Below are 26186 nucleotides of genomic sequence, written 5' to 3'. Positions count from 1 at the left end.
TAGGGCTGTCAAACGCAAGTGTGAACTTAGCCTTAGTGAACCCATTTGTTTTTATTTTTACAAGGGTAAAAAGTAGTGCAATTTCTCCTGAGTATGCCAATACCCCTTACGTGGGGGAAAAACCACTGTTTGAGCGCACGGCTAAAATCAGAAGGGAAGGAGCGCCATTTGACTTTTCTGATGCAAAATTTGCTGGAACAATTAGCGGATGCCATGTTGCGTTTGGAAAAACTTGGATGTACACTATACAGTGAAAATCCCCCACAATTGACACCATTTTGGAAACTAGACCCCTCAGGGGCTTATCTAGATGTGTGGCGAGTACATTAAGCAACCAGGTGCTTCCCAGAAGTTTATAACGTTGAGCCGTGAAAATGAAAGTGTGTTTTTGCCCCAAACTTTGAATTTTCATTAGAGTAGCAGGAGAAATTGAACGATAGCACTTGTGCAATTTCCTCTGACTACTGTGATACCCCATTTGAAAGAGAAAACTATTGTTTCAACGCATGGTAGGGCTCAGAAGGGAAGGAGCTTCATTTGAGTTTTTGAACGCAAAATTTACTGGTATCATTTGCAGATGCCATGTCCCATTTGGAGAGCCCCTGATGTGTGTGCACAGTAGAAACCCACATGTGACCCCATTTTGGAAATTAGACCCATCAAGTAATGTCTTTAGATGAGTATTGAACACTTTGAACTCCCATGTGCTTTACGGAAGGATATAACGTTGAGCAGTGAAAATTTCTGCGCACAAATGTTTTATTTGCTCCATTTTTTTATTTTCACAAGTGTAATAGAAGTTGCACCATACTATTTTTTGTGCAATTTCTCCCAAGTATGCAGATATGAGCGGTGAATAAAGAATAAATTACATTTTTGCCACTGGAATGTTTTTTTTTTTTTTTTAACCAATCAGTATTTATTGAACATTTTTCACAATAAACAACATATCAGAATGAAAAGGGAAGGTGGGAGGGAGGGAAGGGGGGATCAGGGGAAAAATCCAATGCATACCGTATTAAGGACCACAATGTAATCAATACAAAATACATAAATACAGTGTCACATAGAGGATAGAAGAAATAAACAGAAAACCAAAAAACAAGAGCAGAATTGTAGGAGCAAACAGTTTAAATAAGGGAAAGGGCAGACTGAGATACAAATGGCGAGGACGTCCAAGGGTCCCACCACGAGAGGACCTTAGCTCTTTTCGATAGACCCCCTGCCATTATGACCTCATAACAAAAATGTAAATCAATCCTGGAGATCAACTCTGCTCTGGAGGGGGAAACGGAGGTCTTCCAATGCTTCGCGATACATTGCCTAGCAGCCACTAGGATATTAGAAACTATGGGGCGCAGGGGGGCAGGGAGATCGATGAGGGAGATGCCCAGGACAGCGAGTTGGCCACTCAGAACAAGGGGCATACGGATCAGATCCTCAATCAAAGTCTCTACACCACGCCAGAAGACCCGGACCTGCGGACACGACCACCAGACATGAGAGGAGGACCCAAGGGCGCCACATCCCTTCCAGCAGCGCGGAGAGGTAGCCGGGAAAACCCTCGCCAATCGGGCGGGGGTGAGGTACCAGTGGAGCTGAATTTTTTTCACCTGCTCCAAGTGGCCCAAACAAGACGAGAACCTAGAAGGGTGTACCATAGCAAATTGCCAATCCTCCAGGGAAGCCTCAAAGCCCAACGCTGACTCCCAGGAATACATAAAAGGAAGTTTGTCAGTAGAACCAAATGAAATGAGGGCTTTATAAATTATGGAGATGCCATGTGGCACAATGGTGGATGGTCTGAAGAATCTATGGGCCGGGTCCTCTGTCAGAGGCGGGGGTGCACCGAATGACCGCCACGGTCTGAGGAAGCTGCGAATCTGCAGGTATTGAAAGAAGTCAGACCCAGTGAGGGAAAATCTCCCCGCAAGGTCCTCAAACGACAAGAGACCATCCGAGCCGAAAAGGTCCGCCACCCGGTGCACCCCAAGCCTCGTCCAGGAGGCAAGAGAAATGTGGGCAATGGCACACTCCACAGCCTGCAAAGAGACATAGTCAAACATGAATGTTAGGAGAGAAGTGCTAAGGAGCGCCCATAGTTTAGATGCGTTCCTAATAGAACGGAGACAGGGGCCCACAGGAGGAACTTGAAGTAGTTGGAGCTCCAAAAGCAATCTAAGCGAGTTTTGGGGAGCAAAATGGGATTCAATCAGAAACCAGGGCAAACATGAGTTCCCCTCCCACCATATTTTAAGGGGCTCAAGGATCGCTGCCCTGTAATACGCCTGGACCGCAGGAGCTCCCAACCCCCCCGCAGAGTACGGAAGGGACATAATCCGACGCCTGACCCTATGGGGCTTCTTATTCCAGATAAATCGGTCTATCAAAGATTGAAAAGCCGAAATAAACTTCGAGGAGATAAAAAGGGGAAGGCACCGAAAGAGGTACATTATTTTGGGGAGGAATAGCATTTTCGCCGTTTGTATGCGGGCCATCCACGAGAGAGACGCGCTTGATATTTGCTCCATGCCCCTCCTGACCTCCGAAAGAGATTCTTCGCAATTTACTCGGACTATGTTATCTAGCCTAGTAATCTTGATGCCCAGATATGTAAAGCCCAAGGGAGCCCAAATAAAAGCATATTGAGATTGAATTTGAATCTGAAGGGGGGGGGGGGGGAGGAAGAGGGGGAAAATTGTGGATTTGGTGAGATTAAGTTTATAATATGAAACCGCCGAAAACTCAGATAGGATGGTGGTGATTGCAGTCAATGAAGTTAAGGGAGAGGTGCAGGTCAGGACCACGTCGTCGGCATAAAGACCAATTTTATGTTCAGTTCCCCCCACCGCAATTCCCCTTATGTCCGCGCACTGCCTGACCATGGCGGCCAAGGGCTCCATGATCAGAGCAAAGATGATAGGGGAGAGGGGGCAGCCTTGACGAGTACCGTTCCTAATAGGAAACGTTCGAGACCCGAATCCCGCCGATCGAACCAACGCGCATGGGTTGGAATACAATGCCATAACCGCTTTGCTAATCTGCCCGGTAAGCCCAAATTTCTCCAATGTGAGCTCGATATAGCCCCAGTGCACTCTGTCAAACGCCTTCTCGGCATCGAGCGACAGGAATACACTGGGGAGACTCCCCCTCTCCACCACATCCAAGAGATCTATCAGTCGTCTGGTACCATCCCTCGTCTGTCTGCCAGGAACAAACCCAACTTGGTCGGGGTGAATGAGATCAGGAAGGACTGAGAACAATCTATTGGCCCAGACTTTTGCGTAGATCTTAACGTCGCAGTTTAAGAGTGCTATCGGGCGGAAGTTCCCCGGAGATGTTGTGGGTTTCCCTTGTTTGGGGAGAGTCGCAATGGCAGCCTCCAACCCCTCAGCCCTAATACTACCAACCGCCAGCCAATTATTAAAAAGACGCAACAGAAAGGGGGCAAGGACAGGAAAAAACTGAGCATAGTAGGAGAAGGGAAAGCCATCAGGCCCCGGGGAAGAACCCTTATTGGCCTCTCTGATAATCTGTGAGAGTTCAGACTCGACAATGGGGGAATTTAGGAAGGAGAGCTGCTCCTGAGTGACCGAGGGGAGATTAGCCCTCTCCAAGAACGCCAAAATTGACTCCCGCGTAGGTTGAGGAATCCCCAGGTCAGACCCGAGGTCATAAAGCGAGGAATAATAAGAAGCAAACTCCTCCGCAATCTGAATCGGGTTGCGAACCTGGGAGCCGTCAGACCGGAGCAAGAATGGGATCTTGGATTGGGCCTCTCTCTTCCTAACACGTCTAGCCAGAACAGCACCCGCTCGATCCCCCATTGTGTAGAATTTGGCTCTGGTTTTCCTCAGGGCCTTCTCAGCCTTATGGAGGAGGAGATTGCGAACATGTATGCGGGCTTTAGAAAGGTCAGAGAGAAGCGCTGGAATAGGAGAAAGTTTATGAGCAGATTCCAGGCGAGATAATTCGTCTAAGGCTACCTGAAGTGCCGCATTGTATTTCCTCTTAGCCTTTGCCGCTAGCTTGATGAAGTGACCCCTAATCACCGCCTTGTGGGCGAACCAGAGGGTATCGTCACCAATGTCAGGAGTGTCATTGGAGGCAAAAAATTCTCCCAAGGCCTCCTCTATACATTGGGAATTGGATTGGTCAGCCAGGAGGTGGGCATTAAGGCGCCAACACGCAGGGGGTCTGATGGCCAAGGGGTCCTTCAGGGTAAGGGACATCGGGGCATGATCCGACCAGGTGATACTGCCAATATCTGCTGCGATGCAGTGAGGGAGAGCCACGTCATTCACCAGCACAAAATCGATCCTGCTATAAGAACCGTGTCTGGGAGACAAAAATGTGTAGTCTCTCTCACCGCAGCGCAGGTACCGCCAGACATCATGCAAGTGGAAAGAGTCAGCTAGAGGCCCGACTTCACATCTAGACAGTGAAGAGGCAGAGCAGTCAAGGACTTTGGACATTGGGGCATTGAAGTCACCAGCTATCAGCTTGTGCCCATGTTGAATATCATTAAGAGTTTTGAATACACCCTCCAAAAACTTAAGTTGGCCTACATTAGGGGCATATATCGAGGCAATAGTATATGGGGCATTATTAATGAGACACAACACCACAATGAATCTACCCAATGGATCCGCTATAGATCGAACCAGTTGGAAGGAGTTGGACCTGCTGAAGAAAATGGCTACACCCGCCTTTTTTGACGGGCCATTGGCAAAAAACTGATGCGGGTACAGACCTGATTGCATTCTGGAGTTATCACATTCCAGCAAGTGCGTTTCCTGGAGACATAAAATATCATGACGGGATTTGCTCAACTGACGCCAAACCACAGACCTCTTACCCGGCGAGTTGAGGCCATTAACGTTAATTGAATACAGTGAGATACTCATTGAAAAGGCATAAGAACAGTTTTACAGTCCTCAAACACTGATAACCTGAGCAAAGGCAAAGAAAACATGTGGTCAATATAGCAGGACATAAGAAAGGGCAAAACAGAAACAGGAGAGAAAGAACATAGGGAAACAAACAGGACATACAACAAAAAAACCAGCGGACCAAGGTCCATTCAGGAATATCCTGAGTCCAGAAGGTGAGAATCAAAAAAACAGTTCACCTATGGGGCAAACAGATGCTGCTGGAGCTCTCAAGCGAGAAACCAACGCAGCTTAAAAAAGGAAAAAAAAAGAAAAACCAAGTAAATCCGTGCGGGAAAATAGCCAGGAACCAAAGATACAGTAGACTCAGGCCTCCTCCCAGTCCGGTGTGATACGGGCCCTGGGACCTCCGTCAGACCCATGCTTAGGAATGTTCACGGCACTCGAGGAGTCCGGAGTCGGGAGTCCCCATTTAGCGAGAGCCGAAGCCGCGTGGGACGGAGTTAGGCAGGTAGTGATTGATCCATCTTTGCGAATGAGCAGCTTCGTCGGAAATCCCCAGCGATACAGGATGCCTTTCTCTCTGAGGATGGCAGTGTAGGGGGCGAAGGTCCTCCGCAGAGCCAAAGTGCCCGGAGAGAGATCCGGAAAGACTGAGATGTTTGCAAATCGTTCAGGAAGCGCTGGGGTTCTCCTTAGGGCCTGTAGGAAGTCCTCCTTTATCTCAAAAAAATGTATGCGCGCCAGCACATCTCTGGGAATGGAGGGCCCCAGGCCAGAGGGTTTAGGGATCCTATGAACGCGGTCTATTATGAAGTCCTTTGGCGCGAACTGCGGTAAGGCTGCCGCCATAAAGTCCTGCAGGAATGGCTTCAAATCCCCTGCCAGGACAGATTCCTCGATGCCTCTCAGTTTAACGTTATTTCTCCTGGACCTATCTTCCAGGTCCAGGGCTTTAGCGTGGGTTTTAGCAGCTAGGGTTTGCAGGGATTCATGTGCGTCCCAGAGCTCATTATGAGAGGAGACCAGTTCCGCCATCTTGCGCTCCAGGCGGTCCGTGCGGTTGCCCAGCTCTGCCACCTCTCCTCTTAGCTCAGCCAGCATAGAACGCAAGTCCTCTTGGATGGAGGATCTAAGGTCCCCAAGCAGTCCTTTAAGGAGAGATGCGGTCACCGGGCCATCAGCTGCGTCAGACGCCGAGCCGCCTGAATTTAACGCTGCTCCGCCAAAATGCGACGCTGCTGCGTCCGAATGTAGCGCTGTTCCATCTGGATGCGACGCCGCAGCGCCGGACCGCGACGCCTGAGCGTTGCGTTGTGAGGAGCGGGAAGCCCTGGGGGAGGACGGCGCCATCTTGGATTCCGGCGGTGGCTGCGGGGTGGCTGCAAAGAAGTCGGGAATTCTCCTAGGGGGATCGCGGTTGGACGCTCTGGATTTCCCCATGCACTCACCGACGCTCCGGGAGCCAGCACCGATGTCGTGAAGGCAGAAGAGGACACCTGAGAGGTAGAAGTGTGCCGCTTTGAGGTTCCTGGCTGAGGAGCTCCCACTCTGTGCGACCTACTCCATCAGCAGATAGGCCACGCCCGCCACTGGAATGTTTTTAGCCCCAAGTTTTAAATTTTACTAAGGGCTAATAGGATTTTTTTTTTTTTTACAACAAACTGAGGTCCATTTTTCCCTTCCCCATGACAGCACCTAATGTGAGAGATTGTCCCAGCCCGTAGGAACAGGAAACCTGCATAGGAGATAAAAGATGGTGGCTGCACCTCTCTCCTCAGTTTGGTTTCCTGTTCCTGCGGGGAACCTGCGTCGACCCAGAGGGATCGCTCTCTGGAGGGGCCGGTCCAGAGACCGAGGTCCGCGGTGGGGGCAGCGGCGGCAGGTGCGGCCGCATTACTTACTGACGCTGCATCGGTGGCGTCCTTCCCGCTGTGGACTCCCCGGCGTCAGCTCCTGGCTGGAGGCTGTTTTGGAGTAGAGGCGTGCCCCAACACTAGGCTGGCGTCAACGTGAATGGGAGAACTTCCGGGTTCAACCGAAGTGACGTCACACGCCGAAGGGAGCGGTGTGCTGACACTCCCGAGAGGGAGGAAGTTCAGGGGCGCTCACACTGCAAGGCATGAGTAACAGTGCCAATAGCCTATCTAACGTGGCGGACCCGACTGTGGAATCGCCTGTGCCAGTGGACGTTCCACAGACCCCCGCGGTACTAAAGGTTTTGGTGGGTGCGTGCCTATGTAAGGCAAATAACATGTCGGTAACACAGTATCTCTGTATTATATTGTGCAGAGGAAGAAGGCTACGGCCAAGCAGAAAAATAGTCTGTGCACTCTGTGATAAAGCTCTCCCTAAAACCTATGACAAATGGTTCTGTCGGTTATGTATAGATAAGGCTAGGGTCACATTGCGTTAGTGCAATCCGTTTAGCGCTAGCGCTAGCGGATTGCGCTAACGCAATGTTTTTAAAGGGTCGCGTTTCGGGGTCGCGTTAACGTCCCCGCTCTCGCAGATCCCCGATCTGCGAGAGCGGGGAACGGACCTCGGGCGCGCCGCGGACGCTGCAAGCAGCGTCCGAGGCGCGCTACAAAAGACCGGCGCGTCGCTAGCGCGTGCCGAAAATGACACGCGCTAGCAATGCGCTGGTACATTGCGGGCAATGGGAGCGCTAATGGACGCGTTGCATGGCGTTAATTTCGCCGTGCAACGCTGTCCGTTAGCGCTCTGACCAAAACGCAATGTGACCCCAGCCTAAGGCTGTGACCGAGGGGTCTTCATCATTACTCCAAAATATAAAGGCTATCGTTAGGGATGAAGTCAAAATCACAGTAAAATGGCAAATGAAACAGCATGGGTTACATAGCTCTGAAAATCCACCTCGTAGACCTGCCCAAACCTCTGACGTGGAATCAGAAGGTGAACCGGGGGAATTGCCACCTGATGATGACAAAGACTTAAGGTACCTTCACCCTGAGCAACTTTACGACGAGAACGACAACGATCCGTGACGTTGCAGCGTCCTGGATAGCGATCTCGTTGTGTTTAACACGCAGCAGCGATCAGGATCCCGCTGTGACATCGCTGGTCGTAGCTAGAAGTCCGGAGCTTTATTTGGTCATCAGGTCGGCGTGATTCGTCATGTTTGACAGCAAAAGCAATGATGCCTGCAATGTTTATTCATGGAGCTAACAACCAGCGAGAACAATAAGTACGTCACTGGATCGCTCCTGCATCGTTCTGCTGTTGCCGGGTTTGACGTCTCCTAGCGACCTAAACAGCGACGCTGCAGCGATCGGCTCGTTGTCTATACCACTGCAGCGTCGCTTAATGTGACGGTACCTTTAGACTCTTCAGATGAAGAGCGTGGTCGGCCGTATGTACTATCTGAGGATGTTGGGAAACTGCTTAAGCTAGTTAGATCAACATTGGGGGTTGAAACACCAAAAGAACATAAAACTACCCAAGATTCTATGTTTAGCAACCTAGAGGTGAAAAAGCGGAGAGTTTTTCCTTTTCACGAAAATATATTAAATTTAATTAAGAGTGGGAAAAAAACAAATAAAAAAATTTCAGTTCCTCAGGCCCTTAAGCATAAATATCCATTTGAGGAAGAAATCTGCAAATTTTTTTTCCCCAATGTGGAGCTTACTCTTTGCCACATGTTTTTTTTTTGCCTTTTTCTGGATCAACATGTTAGGGCATGTTAGGTTAGGCTGTGGGTTGAACTAGATGGACTTAAAGTCTTCCTTCAACCTTAATAACTATGTAACTATGTAAATGGGAAAAAGCACCTAAATTGGACTCGGCAATTGCAAGCACTTCTAAGGGCATAGCGCTTCCCTTCGAAGACATGGGGGCTTTAAAAGATCCTCTTGATAAAAAGGCGGGCGCCTTCTTAAAATCAGCATGGGAAGCATCGACGTGGGCATTTAAACCAGGAGTGGCTTGTACAGCTTGTCCACTTGTACAGCTCGAGCCATGATAAAGTGATTAGAGGAATTGAGCGAGCAAATAAGGGACAAATGTCCAAGGGAGAGATTCTTAGAAATAATACCCTCACTTCAAAATGCGTCAGACTTTCTGGCAGATGCCGCCATTGAGTGCGATTTTCTGCCCGTGCATGTGCCCTCTCCAACTCTGGTAGAAGAGCATTGTGGCTAAAACATTGGTCGGCTGACTTTGTCTAAAGTAAAATTGTGTGCAGTCCCTTGTGAGGGCCAACATTTATTTGGGAAAGCACTAGATGAGATTCTAGAGAAGGTGCCAGATAAGAAAAAAACACTTCCCGCCTTCTCCATTCTCAAGGCGGCGGTGGAATGACAACCGGCGTTACTTTCGGGGTTCAGGAAAAACAGGCCGTGGTCGCCCAGGGGATAAATCCGCACGTGGGAAGCCCTGGAGCGAGAGAAGAGAGAGAGAATATCTCTTTAACAAACCACCTCAGAAATCAGACCCCAAACCGCAATGACGCCGATATCCGGGTTGGGGGGGGGGAGGCATCGATTTTTTTGTCTACCAATGGGAAAAATTACAAACGTCGCAATGGGTAATATCCCTTTTAACCGAAGACCTACGTTTAAACTTCACCTCCCTCCCTCCTCATCGAGTAAAAGTCACCCATGTCGCAAAAAGAAACCAGGCAACATTGGAAAAAGAAGTTCATCTCCTCAGGGAAAAACAAGTCCTTGTAAAAGTACCCGCACAAGAAATTGGGAAAGGGTTTTACAGTACCCTATTCCTCACGCCAAAACTGGATGGTTCACTAAGAACAATCTTCAATCTAAAATCCCTAAATCAATACATCAAAGTAGAAAAATTCAAAATGGAGACATTAAAAACTACAACAAAACTGCTATATCCAGGCTGTTACATGGCAGTAATAGACTTCACAGATGCCTGCTATCATGTTCCCATTTGTGTAGATCATCAACAGTTCTTAAGACTGGTAGTAGAAATAAATAAAATCCCTACTCATCTACAGTTGTGGCCAAAAGTATTGACACCCCTGCAATTCTGTCAGATAATGCTCAGTTTCTTCCTGAAAATGATTGCAATCACAAATTATTTGGTATTATCTTCATTTAATTTGTTTTCAATGAAAAAATACAAAAAGAATTGTCTTAAAGCCAAATTGGATATAGTTCCACACCAAACATAAAAAAGGGTTGGACAAAGGTATTGGCACTGCTTGAAAAATCATGTGATGATTCTCTAATATGTGTAATTAACAGCACCTGTAACTTACCTGTGGCATCTAACAGGTGTTGGCAATAACTAAATCACACTTGCAGCCAGTTGACATGGTTTAAAGTTGACTCAACCTCTGTCCTGTGTCCTTGTGTGTATCACATTGAGCATGGAGAAAAGAAAGAAGACCAAAGAACTGTCTGAGGACTTGAGAAACCAAATTGTGAGGAAGCATGAGCAATTTCAAGGCTACAAGTCCATCTCCAAAGACCTGAATGTTCCTGTGTCTACCGTGCGCAGTGTCATCAAGAAGTTTAAAACCCATGGCACTGTGACTAATCTCCCTAGATATGGATGGAAAAAAAAATGGACAAGAGATTTCAACGCAAGATTGTGCGGATAGTGGATAAAGAACCTCGACTAACATCCAAACAAGTTCAAGCTGCCTTGCAGTCCAAGGGTACAACAGTGTCAACCCGTACTATCCATCGGCGTCTGAATGAAAAGGGACTGTATGGAAGGTGACCCATGAAGACATAATAACGCTAGGCTGGAGTTTGCCAAAACTTACCTGAGAAAGCCTAAAACATTTTAAAAGAATGTTCTCTGGTCAGATGAGACAAAAGTAGAGCTTTTTGGGCAAAGGCATCAACATAGAGTTTACAGGAGAAAAAAAGAGGCATTCAAAGAAAAGAACACGGTCCCTACAGTCAAACATGGCGGAGGTTCCCTGATGTTTTGGGGTTGCTTTGCTGCCTCTGGCACTGGACTGCTTGACCGTGTGCATGGCATTATGAAGTCTGAAGACTACCAACAAATTTTACAGTATAATGTAGGGCCCAGTGTGAGAAAGCTGGGTCTCCCTCAGAGGTCATGGGTCTTCCAGCAGGACAATGACCCAAAACACACTTCAATAAGCACTAGAAAATGGTTTGAGAGAAAGCACTGGAGACATCTATGGTGTCCAGCAATGAGTCCAGACCTGAATCCCATAGAACACCTGTGGAGAGATCTAAAAATGGCAGTTTGGAGAAGGCACCCTTCAAATATCAGGGACCTGGAGCAGTTTGCCAAAGAATAATGGTCTAAAATTCCAGCAGAGCATTGTAAGAAACTCATTGATGGTTTCCGGAAGCGGTTGATCACAGTTATTTTGGCTAAAGGTTGTGCAACCAAGTATTAGGCTGAGTGTGCCAATACTTTTGTCTGGCCCATTTTTGGAGTTTTGTGTGAAATTATCAATGTTTTGCTTTTTTGCTTCATTCTCTTTTATGTTTTTTTCATTTAAGAGAACTTAAATGAAGATCATGATACCAAAGAATTTGTGATTGCAATCATTTTCAGGAAGAAACTGAGTATTATCTGACAGAATTTCAGGGGTGTCAATACTTTTGTCCACAACTGTACAATACCAATGTCTCCCTTTAATCTTTACAAAGATAATTTCAGAGATAGCGTCGTTGGTAAGAAAGGAAAACATCTTCTTAATACCCTATCTAGACGATTTTCTCCTTATAGCAGATAGCCAGGAAGAATGCATAATGGCAGTCTCAAAAGTACGGGACCTATTGTCCAAACCAGGGTGGTTAATCAATTTAAAAAAATCAAAAATGCTTCCAGTCCAGATACAGGAATTCCTGGGAATTCAACTGGACTCAATCAATCAAGTTTGTATCCTTCTGGACAGGAAAATCAAAGCCATAAAGCAAAAAATAAATCAAAATCAGGCCAGCCTATCTTGTTAAGAGAAGCCTTGTCCCTTCTGGGGATGTTGACAGCCACAATCCCAGTGGTTCAGTGGGCACAATTGCATTCAAGGGAGTTACAATGGCAAATACTGACCGAACGAGCAAAAAATCCCCACAATTTAAACCTGAAAATCGTACTGTGGCCACAAGTTCAGTACTCTTTAGATTGGTGGCTAAAAATAGAAAATTTAAAAACGGGATGCCATGGTCAGTCCAGAATTCAGTGGTGCTACCCACGATGCGAGCCCTCTCGGCTGGGGGGCACATTTGAAAGATCAGATTCTGCAAGGCAGATGGGATCCTCAGATGGAGTCAGCATCCTCCAACCTGAAGGAACTAACAGCAGTAAGGCTAGCAGTTCTGCAAACAGAAGAGATTACCAAAGGGAAATATCTAGTGGTCTTGTCCGACAACAGCACGACAGTCTCTTACATAAATCGTTAGGGAGGAACAAGGTCAAGATCCCTGTTAGAAGAAACCAAAAGACTGTTTTTTTGGGCAGAAAATCACCTCTTATCATTGACAACTACACATCTGAAAGGGACAAACAACCTTGTCGCAGAGTTCTTGAGCAAGCACGTACTACATCAGAACGAATGGTCTCTAAATCAGGAAATATTTGGGGAAATCTGTGTTCTTTGGGGTATGCCACAGATAGATCTCTTTGCCACAAAACAAAACCGAAAGGTAGAAAGGTTCTATTCCCTGAACCCACGAGACAACCCGGAAGGAGTGGATGCGCTGTTAAAACAATGGAAGTTCCAACTTGCCTACGCATTCCCCCCGATTCTGCTAATACCAACAGTGTTGAAAAAAATCTGGGAGAATGGGACACAAATAATACTGATCGCACTCTTCTGGCCGAAGAGGGCTTGGTTCACCTGGCTCAGATGTATGTCCACATCGAACCCATGGATCCTTCCAGATGCTCCAACTTTACTACACCAGGGTCCAGTGTCCCATCCTCAAGTACACAGTCTACATTTCACTGCCTGGAACTTGAGAGGGGGCTCCTGCTAGCAAAGGGTCTCTCAGCTCCGTTAATTTCTACTCTGCTATCCAGCAGGAAAAAAAGCATCCGATAAATATAAAAAAATCTGGGAACAATTTCTAGAGTTCTCAGGGCGATGCCTATCAAGCACCACTCAGAAAGTCCCTATAAAAAGGATTGGAACAGGGGTTATCTACCAGCACCCTAAATGTGCAAATTTCGGCACTTGGTGCCTTATTTGATCAAAAATTGGCTGATCACCCCTGGGTGTACAGGTTCATCCGAGCCTCCTTCACAGCCAGACCATTTAAACCTCGGTCAAAGGTAGCTCCCTAGGATCTAAATTTAGTGCTCCAGGCCTTAACTTCTCCTCCTTTTGAGCCTATTAACTCCATCTCAGAAAAAACTCTAACCCTAAAAAACTGTTCTCCTGGTTGCCCTGACGGCTCGACGCATTAGTGAGATCCAAGCTATCTCTATTGATCCTCCATACCCTACAATTTTTATAATTTTGGAGGACAGAGTAATAATTAAAACAGACCCGGCCTTCTTACCAAAGGTCAATTCAAAATTCCATAGGGACCAGGAGATAGTTTTACCCTCATTTTGTACCAATCCAAAATCCCAGGGAGAACAAACCTTTCATTGCCTTGATTTCAGACATTGCCTAATCCAATACCTAGAAGTGACAAAATCATGGCGACAGTCTTCAGCCCTTTTTGTTTCCTTTCAGGGAGCAAACAGCGGTAAGAAGACCACGAAATCTACCATTGCATGGTGGCTCCGCATGGCTATTGCACTCTTTTACTCCTCTTCAGGGCAATGCCCTCCACTAGGGGAAATGGCACATTCCACAAGAGCTATTACCATATCCTGGGCGGAAAGGGCAAATGCATCGATAGAGCAAATTTGTAATGCGACAGTATGGTCTTCACTAGAGTTGAGTGACTTTTACTTTTTTAGGATGGAGTTGTGTTTCTCGAAAACCCGACTTTGTCAAAAGTCGGGTCGGGTGAAATAGGCCGATTATTGTGAAAAGTCGAGGGCCGACCGAAACACGAAACCCAATGCAAGTCAATGGGGAATCAAAGTCGGCAGTGAGTGGAGGACAGGAAAACACCTACAGCGCCCATTTTAGTGCCAAAAACATCAATTCTTATTTCTTAAGCTTATCAATCTTAATTTACTTTATAATAATAGTTAGGCGTTGATAACAGGGGGTCATTTGGCTAAAGTTGTGGGGGGGTAGGGCTGGCTCAAGTTTTTCGTAGGCCCAGGAAATGCGGAATACCTCACGGCAGTGGAGCAGGGAGATGTAAGTATTTTAACTTGGCAGGTGCTGTGATCCTGAGCAAGCAGGGGGGGGGGGAGGCACTAGTTGGCACTGGCACAGGGCCCCTCATAGTGCGGCGGTGTGTTTGACGACGGGTGGCGCCTCCCACTGCCAAAGACACTTTTGCGTACTATGAGGGGCCCTGTGCCAGTGCAAACGAATATGCCCCCCCCTCACCTGCACCTTCCTCTTTGTCCCCGTGTAAGATGGTATAGTATGCGGGAAGGGGAACCTGACTTTCAGCAGGGTCAGATTCTGGCTATGTAGAGTGCAAGGGGAATGTAGTGGTCTGGGTCAATGTACCAGCAGACTCATCTAGCAGTGGCTGGGCAATGGGCAGGATGAGGAGGAAACACAGATATAGGCCCTGACCTCTCCTCCTTGCTTACCAAAATCCCGCACTGTCTGTCTGCCATTTCAGCCTTCTTTTCTGCTCGCTTTCTACAACTGAACATGGACAAAACAGAATTCATCATCTTTCCCCCATCTCACTCTACCCCTCCACCAGACCTATCCATCAATGTCAATGGCTGCTCACTATCCCCAGTCCCACACGCCCGGTGCCTCGGGGTGATCCTCGACTCTGCCCTCTCTTTCAAGCCACATATCCAAGCCCTTGCCTCCTCCTGTCGTCTCAAACTCAAAAATATTTCCCGGATCCGTGCTTTCCTTGACCGCAACACTGCAAAAACGCTAGTGCATGCCCTTATCATCTCCCGCCTCGACTACTGCAACCTCCTACTCTCTGGACTCCCCTCTAGCACTCTGGCACCACTCCAATCCATCCTACACTCTGCTGCCCGACTAATCCACCTGTCCCCCCGCTATTCCCCAGCCTCTCCCCTGTGTCAAGCCCTTCACTGGCTTCCTATCGCCCAGAGACTCCAGTTCAAAACCCTCACACTGACATACAAAGCCATCCACAACCTGTCTCCTCCATACATCTGTGACATGGTCTCCCGGTACCTACCTACACGCGACCTCCGATCCTCCCAAGACCTCCTTCTCTACTCCCCTCTCATCTCTTCTTCCCATAACCGCATCCAAGACTTCTCCCGTGCTTCCCCCATACTCTGGAACTCTCTACCCCAACACATCAGACTTGCGCCTACCATAGAAACCTTCAAAAAGAACCTGAAGACTCATCTCTTCCGACAAGCCTACAGCCTGCAGTGATCCTCAACCTACTGAACAGCCGTACAGCCAGCTCTTCCCTCTCCTAGTGTATCCTCACCCACCCCCTGCAGACTGTGAGCCCTCGCGGACAGGGTCCTCCCTCCTTATGTACTCGTGTGCCTTGTTATCTGCTCATGTTTAATGTATTTGTCTATATTTGCCCCGTATTCACATGTAAAGCGCCATGGAATAAATGGCGCTATAAAAATGTATAATAATAATAATAATAATAATAATAAATGCAGTTCAAAATTGGTAACAGGACTAAACAGGCGGCATAGCTTTGTTCTGTGGAGGACAATTGTAATGAGTGCCACAGACACAGGTAGTAGGCCCAAAATACAAAAGTAGGTCAAAATCAGTTCAAAATTAATAACAGGACTAAACAGGTGGCATAGCTAGGTACTGGGATGGGCTCCTCTGCTGAGTAGCAGACAGTGGTAGTAGGCGCAAAGTATTAACTGGTCTAAATGGAGGCCAGGGCCCCTGTATATTTTAACTATCATCTATCATTTCAACAAATTTGTATTGGCAGTGCCATTAAAGGATTTAATAGCACAGACTACACAGTGGTGGGGCAGGAAGAGGTTAGTTTTGCAAGTGGTAGAGCACTGTTCGAGCTGGGGGGGAACACTCTCTCGTGGGCGGCGGTACTGGCACAGGGCCCCTCATATTACGACGGTGTGTCTGACGTTGGTTGTGCACCACCACCGTCAGAGACACTTAATTATCCTATGAGGGACCCTGTGCCAGTGCCGTCGCCCAAGAGTGGGCGCACCCACCAGTCCAGGCAAACGGCACTCGCACGGGTGCTTGCGCCAGGTGGTGACCACGGCCCTGTGGGGGGAGTCAGCCCATTTAGGGAGGTATAAAAATGGCCTATGGTGGACATTCAGCAACTGCAAATGGAGGAATTGGAGAAGTCAGTAAGAGGAGGCCAAAAGCAAGACATTTTTCAGGCAAGCTACGCGTCAACAGGAGAAGGTGGGGCAAATTAATTTGAAATCCATGATTAATTCATTTTAATGAAGGTTAGATCATCAACATTCTGTGTAGCCAGACGTGTCCTTTTTTGGTCAGTATTGAATCAGCAGCATTGAAGACTCTTTCTGATAGCACACTAGAAGCAGGGCAAGCAAGTTCCTGTAATGCATATTCTGCCAATTCAGGCCAGGTGTCAATTTTAGATGCCCAGTAATCAAAGGGGAATGACCTGTGAGGGAGAACATCGATAAGGGAGGAAAAGTAGTTCGTAACCATACTGGACAAATGCTGTCTCCTGTCACTTTGAATCGATGCAGCACTACCTGTCTTGTCAGTGGTCATTGCGAAATCACTCCACAGTCTGGTCATAAGACCCCTCTGTCCAACGCCACTTCAGATTTGTGCACCTCTAACACCTCTGCCATGTTGCCCCCTACGGCTTGTGTGAGAACCATGACCACCGCTGTGTGCTGGGAATGCCTGAACCAAACGGTCTACAAGAGTTGTTTGTTTGTTAGCCAATATTTGCTCAAGGTTCTCATGTGGCATGATATTTTGTAATTTTCATTTATATCGTGGATCCAGGAGGCAGGCCAACCAGTAATCGTCATCGGTCATCATTTTGATAATGCGGGAGTCCCTTTTTAGGATACGCAAGGCATACTCAGCCATGTGGGCCAGTGTTCCAGGTGTCAATTCACTGCTTGTGCTGGGTTGAGGAACACTTTCTTGCAAATCAACATCACTTGTCAGACTAATCTGATCAGCTTCTATGAAGAGGTAAGTTCCGGACTGGACCAAGGGAACCCAGTGGGGGTAGTGTATATGGACTTTTCAAAAGCTTTTGATACGGTGCCACACAAAAGGTTGATACATAAAATGAGAGCAATGGGGATAGGGGAAAATATGTGTAAGTGGGTTGAGAGCTGGCTCAGGGATAGGAAGCAAAGGGTGGGTATTAATGGAGCACACTCGGACTGGGTAGCGGTTAGCAGTGGGGTACCACAGGGGTCAGTATTGGACCCTCTTCTTTTTAACATTTATTAATGACCTTGTAGGAGGCATTCAGAGTAGAATTTCAATATTTGCAGATGACACTAAACTGCAGGGTAATCAATACAGAGGAGGACAATTTTATATTACAGGATGATTTATGTAAACTAGAAGCTTGGGCTGATAAATGGCAAATGAGCTTCAATGGGGATAAATGTAAGGTCATGCACTTGGGTAGAAGTAATAAGATGTATAAATATGTGCTTAATTCTAAAACTCTGGGCAAAACCGTCAATGAAAAAGACCTGGGTGTATGGGTGGATGACAAACTCATATTCAGTGGCCAGTGTCAGGCAGCTGCTACAAAGGCAAATAAAATAATGGGATGCATTAAAAGAGGCATAGATGCACATGAGGAGAACATAATTTTACCTCTATACAAGTCACTAGTTCGACCACACTTAGAATACTGTGCACAGTTCTGGTCTCCGGTGTATAAGAAAGACATAGCTGAACTAGAGCGGGTGCAGAGAAGAGCGACCAAGGTTATTAGAGGACTTGGGGGTCTGCAATACCAAGATAGGTTATTACACTTGGGGCTATTTAGTTTGGAAAAACAAAGGCTAAGGGGTGATCTAATTTTAATGTATAAATATATGAGGGGACAGTACAAAGACCTTTCTGATGATCTTTTTAATCATAGACCTGAAACAGGGACAAGGGGGCATCCTCTGCATTTGGAGGAAAAAAGGTTTAAGCATAATAACAGATGCGGATTCTTTACTGTAATAACATGAGACTATGGAACTCTCTGCTGTATGATGTTGTAATGAGTGATTCATTACTTAAATTTAAGAGGGGACTGGATACCTTTCTGGAAAAGTATAATGTTACAGGGTATATACACTAGATTCCTTGATAGGGCGTTGATCCAGGGAACTAGTCTGATTGCCATATGTGGAGTTTGGAAGAAATTTTTTTCAAAACAAGAAGAGAATGTCCAGCTTCACTGAATCCGTAAAAAAGAGTTTTCGTTATTCACAAACTTTAAGCATAGAGGATACAGACTTCAGCACGTACCATATGGGTAAGAATCTCAACGCGTTTCTGGAGACTAAGCTCCCTTAATCATGACATGTTAGCCAGAAAAATCAATGTGAATACTTTTCTGCCCAATGATGACAGAAGTATTCTAGGAGTGATACCTTTATTGGCTAACCAGAAAATATGTTTGTAAGCTTTCAGAGCACAGTGGCTCCTTCAGGCAAGATTACAAATAGATTAATAAGAAACAAGCACAACATTTAAAGAATACTACAGTAGGACATTTGATAGGGGGTTGGTAAGTGTCATGAGTCCATAGATAAGCCAAGGTAATCAAATTAGGCATTTTCTTACAAATGTAGAGGCAGTGGGAATAAAGGTACCGTCACACTAGACGATATCGCTAGCGATCCGTGACGTTGCAGCGTCCTGGCTAGCGATATCGTCCAGTGTGACAGGCAGCAGCGAGCAGGCCCCTGCTGTGCTGTCACTGGTCGGGGAAGAAAGTCCAGAACTTTGTTTCGTCGCTGGACTCCCCGCAGACATCGCTGAATCGGTGTGTGTGACACCGATTCAGCGATGTCTTCGCTGGTAACCAGGGTAAACATCGGGTTACTAAGCGCAGGGCCGCGCTTAGTAACCCGATGTTTACCCTGGTTACCATCGTTAAAGTAAAAAAACAAACACTACATACTTACCTACCGCTGTCTGTCCTCGGCGCTCTACTTCTCTGGTCTGGCTGTGAGCGCCGGGCAGCCGGAAAGCAGAGCGGTGACGTCACCGCTCTGCTTTCCGGCCGCTGTGCTCACAGCCAGACCAGAGAAGCAGAGCGCCGAGGACAGACAGCGGTAGGTAAGTATGTAGTGTTTGTTTTTTTACTTTTAGGATGGTATCCAGGGTAAACATCGGGTTATTAAGCGCGGCCCTGCGCTTAGTAACCCGATGTTTACCCTGGTTACCGGCATCGTTGGTCGCTGGAGAGCTGTCTGTGTGACAGCTCTCCAGCGACCAAACAGCGACGCTGCAGCGATCCGGATCGTTGTCGGTATCGCTGCAGCGTCGCTTAGTGTGATGGTACCTTTATGTTCTTAGTTATCTCAAGTCAGGTGGAGGTGTGAATTGTATCTGTAACGGGGTCTACCAATCTGGGGTACCACTTTCGGTACCACCCCGTGTTTCCGGAGGTCCACTCTGCTTTGGCTGGGGTCTGAATGAAGGACGCTGGCTGGAATTCCTTGGTTACATGGGCGCATATAAAAGATCACTGCTTCTCCACGTATTTCCACTCTGACAACACTTGACTCACAGTACACAGAATATATAACACAGATACAGAGGGCAGGCCAATAGAAAAGCGGCAGGCCAGACGTACATTACAATAGCCGCAGGCAGCCGGAGCCTGCCGATATTTACTGTAAGAATTACAAAGGTGGGGGGGGGGGGGACAAAAGGGGAATATCGTGTCCCCTCTGCCCAGGGGCGCAGCCTGTGGGCTGATGCATTAGGGACATGCATCTCACATGGAACCTATCATACATATCTATAACTGCACAAGATATTCTTGGTGCTGAGTGGTTCCGTAACAGTATCCATGTAGTGACTCATAAATCCAGGTGTTAAATTGAGTCCTAGTGTCAACTAATTAAACATATTAATTAGTTTTTATTCCCAAATTTTTCTTTCCCTGTGGTCCTTAAAATTACCTTTTAGTATTAAGACTTTTAAATCTGTCATATTGTGATAAACACCTGGATTTATGAGTCACTACATGGATACAATTCACACCTCCACCTGATGTACTCCAGATAACTAAGAACATTAGTTCCACTGCCTCTCCATTTGTAAGAAAATGTCTATTTTGATTATCTTGGCTTATCTATGGACTCATCACACTTCCCACCCCCTAACAAATGTCCTACTGTAGTATTCTTTAAATGTTGTGCTTGCTTCTTATTAATCTATTTGTAATCTTGCCTGAAGAAGGAGCCACTGTGCTCTGAATGCTTGCAAACATATTATTTTCTGGTTAGCCAATAAAGGTATCACTCCTAGAATACTTCTGTCATCATTGGGCAGAAAAGTATTCACAATGACAACCCAAAACACCCACATGACCCTGATCAAGAATTTACATACCTCATTTCTTAATACAGTGTATTGCCACCTCTAACATCAATGACATCTTGAAGTCTTTTGTAGTAGTTGTAGATGAAGTTCTTTATTTTCTCAGATGGTAAAGCTACCCACTCTTCTTGACAAAAAAATCTCCAGTTCCTGTAAATTCCTGGGATGTCTAGCATGAACTGAGCACACAAGATCTCCCCAGAGTGGCTCAATGATTTTAATAGAAATGTGCTGTTTTCCAGGTGCAAAAATTAAAGATGCGTCTGACAGGATACTTCAGAACTACAGGTGACTACCAATTCCTGCTAATACGTGTAGGGACAAATGACACCGCAAGAGATGACCTGGAAACCATCTGCATTGACTTTGAAAACTTATGTAAAAAAGTAAAAGAGCTGGGAGCGCAGATGGTCTTTCATCCTTCCGGTGAATGGCCATGGAGCAAGGAGATAGCCAGTTGTTCACCTGCAGAATCTTATTCTATGTCGATGGTGCCGTCAGCAAGGATTTAGATTTCTGGATCACGGAGTGAATTACCTATACGATGGACTACTTGCTAGAGATGGGGTGCACCGTACGAAGACTGGAAAACATGTATTTGGAAGTTGCCTTGCTACACTGATCAGGAGAGCTTTAAACTAGAAAAATGTGGGAAGGGAAGCAAAAGGCCAGAAAAAGCCTTGCACATGTCAAATACTATTGAGAACTCTGCTATTAGAAGTGGAAAGGAAGAACAAAGACAAAAAAGTCTAAATAATAAAAATATTAGAGAAAGAGAAACCAATCACAAACAAATGTTTCTATATGAATGCACAAAGCATGGGCAACAAACAAGGAGAATTGGAACTACTAGCGAAAGAAAAGAAATATGTCATTGGAATCACTGAAACTTGGTGGTACGATACACATGATTGGAATGCAAGGCTAGAAGGATACAACTTATTTTTAAGAAACAGACTTGATAAACGAGGAGGTGTCTCATTGTATGTTAGAAAAGCGTATATCTGCACAGAGATTGAAGATTCAGAGACTGGGAGTTCTGTGGAAACTGGGTAAGAATACAAGGACAGAAAATGGAAAGGGCATGATTGTAGGCATTTACTACAGGCAGCCTGTGCAAGCTGAAGATATGGATGAAGTCTTTATGCATCAAATGGCCAAGTTCTCCAAAAAATATGACATAGTTGTCATGGGAGATTTCAACTATCCAGACATTTGTTGGTAATCTATCTCTGGCAAAACTAACAGGTCAAACAAATTCTTATCCTCTCTTGCTGACAATTTTATCTTCCAAAATGTAGGAGAAAAAACAAGGGGATTTTGAGAGAAAACAAGAGGATTTGCTACCTTGGATCTAATCCTCATAAACAGGGAGAAAATGGTTGAGGAGGTAAGAGTGGCTGGGACCCTAGGAGTTAGCGACCATGCTATTTTAGAATTTGGATAACTAGAGGAGGAAGACCTGTGAAGACTCAGACGTCAAGGTTAGATTTCAGAAAGTCAGATTTCAAGGGACTCAGAAAGAGAATCGGAGGGATCCAATGACTGGATATCCTTCAGGACAAAAATGTCCAGTAAGAATGGAAACACTTGAAAAATGAGATTTTACAAGCACAATCATTAACAATTCCAAAAAGAGGAAAGAATATAAAGCATTTAAGGAAACCAGGATGGATGAACACAGAACTTAAACACAAGCTAAAAAGGAAGAAAGAAATGTTAATCAAATGGAAAACTGGAGGCATATCTAAAGCAGAATATAATGCTGTCTGCAGAACCTGCAGGGCACAAGTCAGATTAGCTAAAGCTGACAATGAATTAAAGCTTTGAAGTGACGTCAAAAGCATTAAAAATGGATTTTGGGGATATGTCAAAATTAAAAGAAAAGTCAAAGATGTTATAGGATTTTTACAGGATGGAAATGATGAAATGGTAAGAAAGGATGATGAGAAGGCTTAACTTTTAAATTCCTATTTTGCATTTCTCTCAGGAAGGAAATGTAACATCAATGGATTGTCACTGCCCTTTTAAGGGAATAGAAGGATCCAGGATATCTTTAAACAGAAAGATAGTGAGGAAACGCTTAGCTAACATAAATGAATTCAAGTCTCCAGGTCCTGATGAATTACACCCCAGAGTACTGAATGAGATAGCAGAATAAATTTTTGAACCACTCTCCATAATCTTTGAACATTCTTGGAGAACAGGAGAACTCCCAGAAGACTGGAAAAGAGGAAATGTTGTTCCTATCTTAAAAAACGGGATGAAGGTGGACCCAGGGAACTAAAGGCCGGTGAGTCTAACGTCTATATACCAGGAAAGATCTTTGAACAAATTGTTAAACAACATGTATGTAAGTACCTGGTTAAGAATGAAGTGATTAAACTGACTCAGCATGGGTTTGTAACTAAGTCATGTCAGACTAACTTAATTTCCTCCTATGACAGAATCACTGACTGGGTCGATCAGGGAAATGCTAGATATAGTATTTCTTAACTTTAGCAAAGCATTTGAAAAAGTATCTTACACAATCCTTATTGAAAAAATGACTAAGTATGGAATGGGCGAGGCAACGGTTAGGTGGATTCATAACTGCATTAGGGATCGGACTCAGAGTGGTCGTAAATGGCTGCACATCAAGTTGGAAAAATATCTTAAGTGAGGTACCACAGGGCTCTGTCCTGGGACCTGTATTGTTCAATATATTTATCAATGATTTAGATGAAGGAAGTGAGGGTAAATTGATTAAATTTGCTGATGACACAAAGCTAGGAGGGATAGCTAATACTCGAGAAGAGAGAGGATTCAAAAATATATAAATATAAATGGAGCAGTTGGCAGCAAGTAACAGAATGGTTTTTAATGGGAAAAATGCAAAGTACTACATGTGGGCAATAAAAATGAAAAAAGCATACAACGAATGGGAGAAATAGGGCTAAGCGACAGCACATGTGAAAAAGACCTGGGAATACTAATAGATCACAGACTAAACATGAGTCAACAGTGTGATGCAGCAGCAAAAAAGGCAAAAACAATCCTGGGATGTATTAACAGAAGCATGCAGTCTAGATCACGTGAAGTCATTATTCCCATCTACTCCTCTTTTGTCAGACCTCATCTGGCATACTGTGTCCAGTTTTGGGCACCACATTTTAAAAAAGACATCACCAAACTGGAGCAAGTTCAGAGAAGAGCGACCAGAATGGTGACCGGTCTGCAAACCATGTCCTATGAGGAACGTTTACAGGATGTGGGAATGTTTAGCTTGCAAAAAAGAAGACTGAGAGGAGACTTAATAGCTGTCTACAAATATTTCAAGGGCTGTCGCATTGTTGAAGGATCATCTTTACTCTCATTTGCACAATGAAGCAATGTGATGAAACTGAATGGGAGGAGACAGATTAGATATTAGAAAAAAACTTATGAAAGGGTGATCAGTGAGTGGAACAGACTGCCACGAGAGGTGGTGAGTTCTCCTTCAATGGAAGTCTTCAAAGAGAGGCTGGCAGACATTTGTCTGGGATGATTTAGTGAATCCTGCTTTGAGCAGGGGGTTGGATCAGATGACCCAGCAGGTAGCTTCCAACTCTACATTCTGTGATTTCAGGAGACTGAGATGGCCACTCGAGTACCTTCTTTGTTCTGCTGTAACCAATAACTGGATGACTTGGCCTTGTGTTTTGGATCTCTGTCATGTTGGAACATCCAAGTACGTCCCATGCGCAGTTTCCTGTCTGATGATTGCAAATTTGACCAAGTTTTCTGTACCTTTGTAGCTCACACATCCCCAAAACATCAGCGATCCACCTCTGTGCTTTCTAGTAGGAATGGTGTTCCTTTCATCATGGGCCTTGTTGACTGCTCACCAAATGTAACGTTTATTGTTGTGGCCAAAAAGTTCAATTTTGGTCTCATCACTGCAAATTACCTTGTGCTAGGAGTGTTGATGATTATATCTGTGCTGTTTACGTATTGTAGGCAAGATACTTTGTGGCATTTGCGCAGTGATGGCTTTCTTCTGGCGACTCGGCCATGCAGCCATTTTTCTTCAAGTGCCTCCTTATTGTACATCTTGAAACAACCACACCACTAGTTTTCAGAGAGTCCAGTATTTAAACTGGTGTTATTTGTGGGTTTTGCTTTGCATCCCGAACAATTGTCCTGACAGTTGTGGATGGAATTTCCAATGGTCTACCTGCCCGTGGTTTTGTTTTTAGAGCCCCTGATTTTTCCATTAGATAATCACAGTTTGAACGCTGCTGACAGGCATTGCCAATTCCTTGGATATATTTTTGTTTCCCCTTCCTGTTTTATAAAGTTCACGTACCTTTTCACGTAGATCCCTTGACAACTTTTTCTTTCCCCATGACTTACGGTCCCGAAATGTCAGTGGCTAGATGAAAGATGCAATAGTATGTCTGGATCCCAGAAACTCACTCAGCTCTTATGCACACTCACTGATTACAATGAAACAGGTCACAGTGCTGTAAAACTGGTACAGCTTGATCATCAGAGTGCCCTTAAAGCATACACCATGATTTGATTGAATTCTCTGCGGACAAACCAACACCTGTATAATGTGCTTGCAGTCTGCTTTAGCGGCCTACTCCATCGTCCCTGGTTGGTACAGACACTGCATATTTTGTGAAATGGTGTGTCCTGACCAGGCAGTACGTGTGCCCCGAGGCAGAATTCCCAATCTCTACGTATTCAATAATCAGGATCTCTACGGGTACTAATGCTCGGATGACCTCCTGGACAGGAGCTCGCCGCTCATGGCTCTTACTCAGCCCACAAGATAGGAACTTGAGGCATTCCATGTTCCCCAGGTCGGGGCAATATACCAGCTGTTGGAGCCATTTGGATGGATGTGATATCACTCCTGAAATGGGCCCATCTCTCATGGGCTTCCCTTGTGGCTACAGGTCTTAATGACATGGTGATGGCAATCTTTCTGCTATTGCAACTCAGACCGTTAGTATACAGTTCTGCACAGTAGCTCCTGGGTTACACTCAGCCTATCCTACTTTCTCAGCAATTTCTCTCCCTTTGGGGCCAGGTGGGTCCACTCTTCAGGTCATGGCCAGACGTTGGTTCAGACCCACCCTTTCACTCTCCGTAGGTCTGGGTTACCTTGCTGAATGTTTCCCCAATCAGCCAACGTTTTTCCCATCTCTCTGGAATCCCAGAAGCCACCCCAGTTGAATGTGTCAAGTTTCAGTTTAAGGGTAATCGGCTGAGATTCGGGGTTTCTGTTTCCTCTAGCTCATCAACACTCTAAATCGGTAATCCTATGAGAACAAAAGAGAGAGTATGAGAGTTGCCATTCTTCCTTCCCAACCAGAACAAGATTCAATATTGATACTTGGAGAAGCGAGTCTTCTACCTCTATTCTAGCACCCTTAGCTTGGCATTCTCTGGGTGCTCTAACAGGTTTTTGTCCGTCCTTACTGTCACTTCGGAATCAGTGCTGTACCTTGCAGACTTTTTCGTCATGGCCCATAGCAGCGTCAAAAGTTCCAATTTAAAGAATCTATAGTCAGCTTAGTTGCGCTGTGATTCCCTCAGAGACTGGCTGTTGTAAGTAGTTACTTTCTCGCATCCATCTTCACTTTGAGACAGCACGGCCCCCAGACCATGTAGATTTCCTTCAGTGTACAACAAAAATGGGTCATTGAACCAAGCGTAAGCCAGAATTAATGCACTGGTCAGCG

At 45.7% G+C, this 26186-nt stretch overlaps 1 protein-coding gene across 2 annotated transcripts in view; it reads left to right on the top strand.

The window, feature by feature from the left end:
• The window catches only part of EDC4 (enhancer of mRNA decapping 4), a 928397-nt gene that overhangs the window by 397577 nt on the left and 504634 nt on the right, over positions 1-26186 (top strand). The window lies entirely within an intron of this gene.

This window comes from Ranitomeya imitator, chromosome 9, assembly GCF_032444005.1.
Source record: "Ranitomeya imitator isolate aRanImi1 chromosome 9, aRanImi1.pri, whole genome shotgun sequence".
NCBI lineage: Eukaryota > Metazoa > Chordata > Amphibia > Anura > Dendrobatidae > Ranitomeya > Ranitomeya imitator.
Note: the sequence above shows the minus strand (reverse complement) of the source record. Positions and strands in the feature narration are given on the sequence as shown.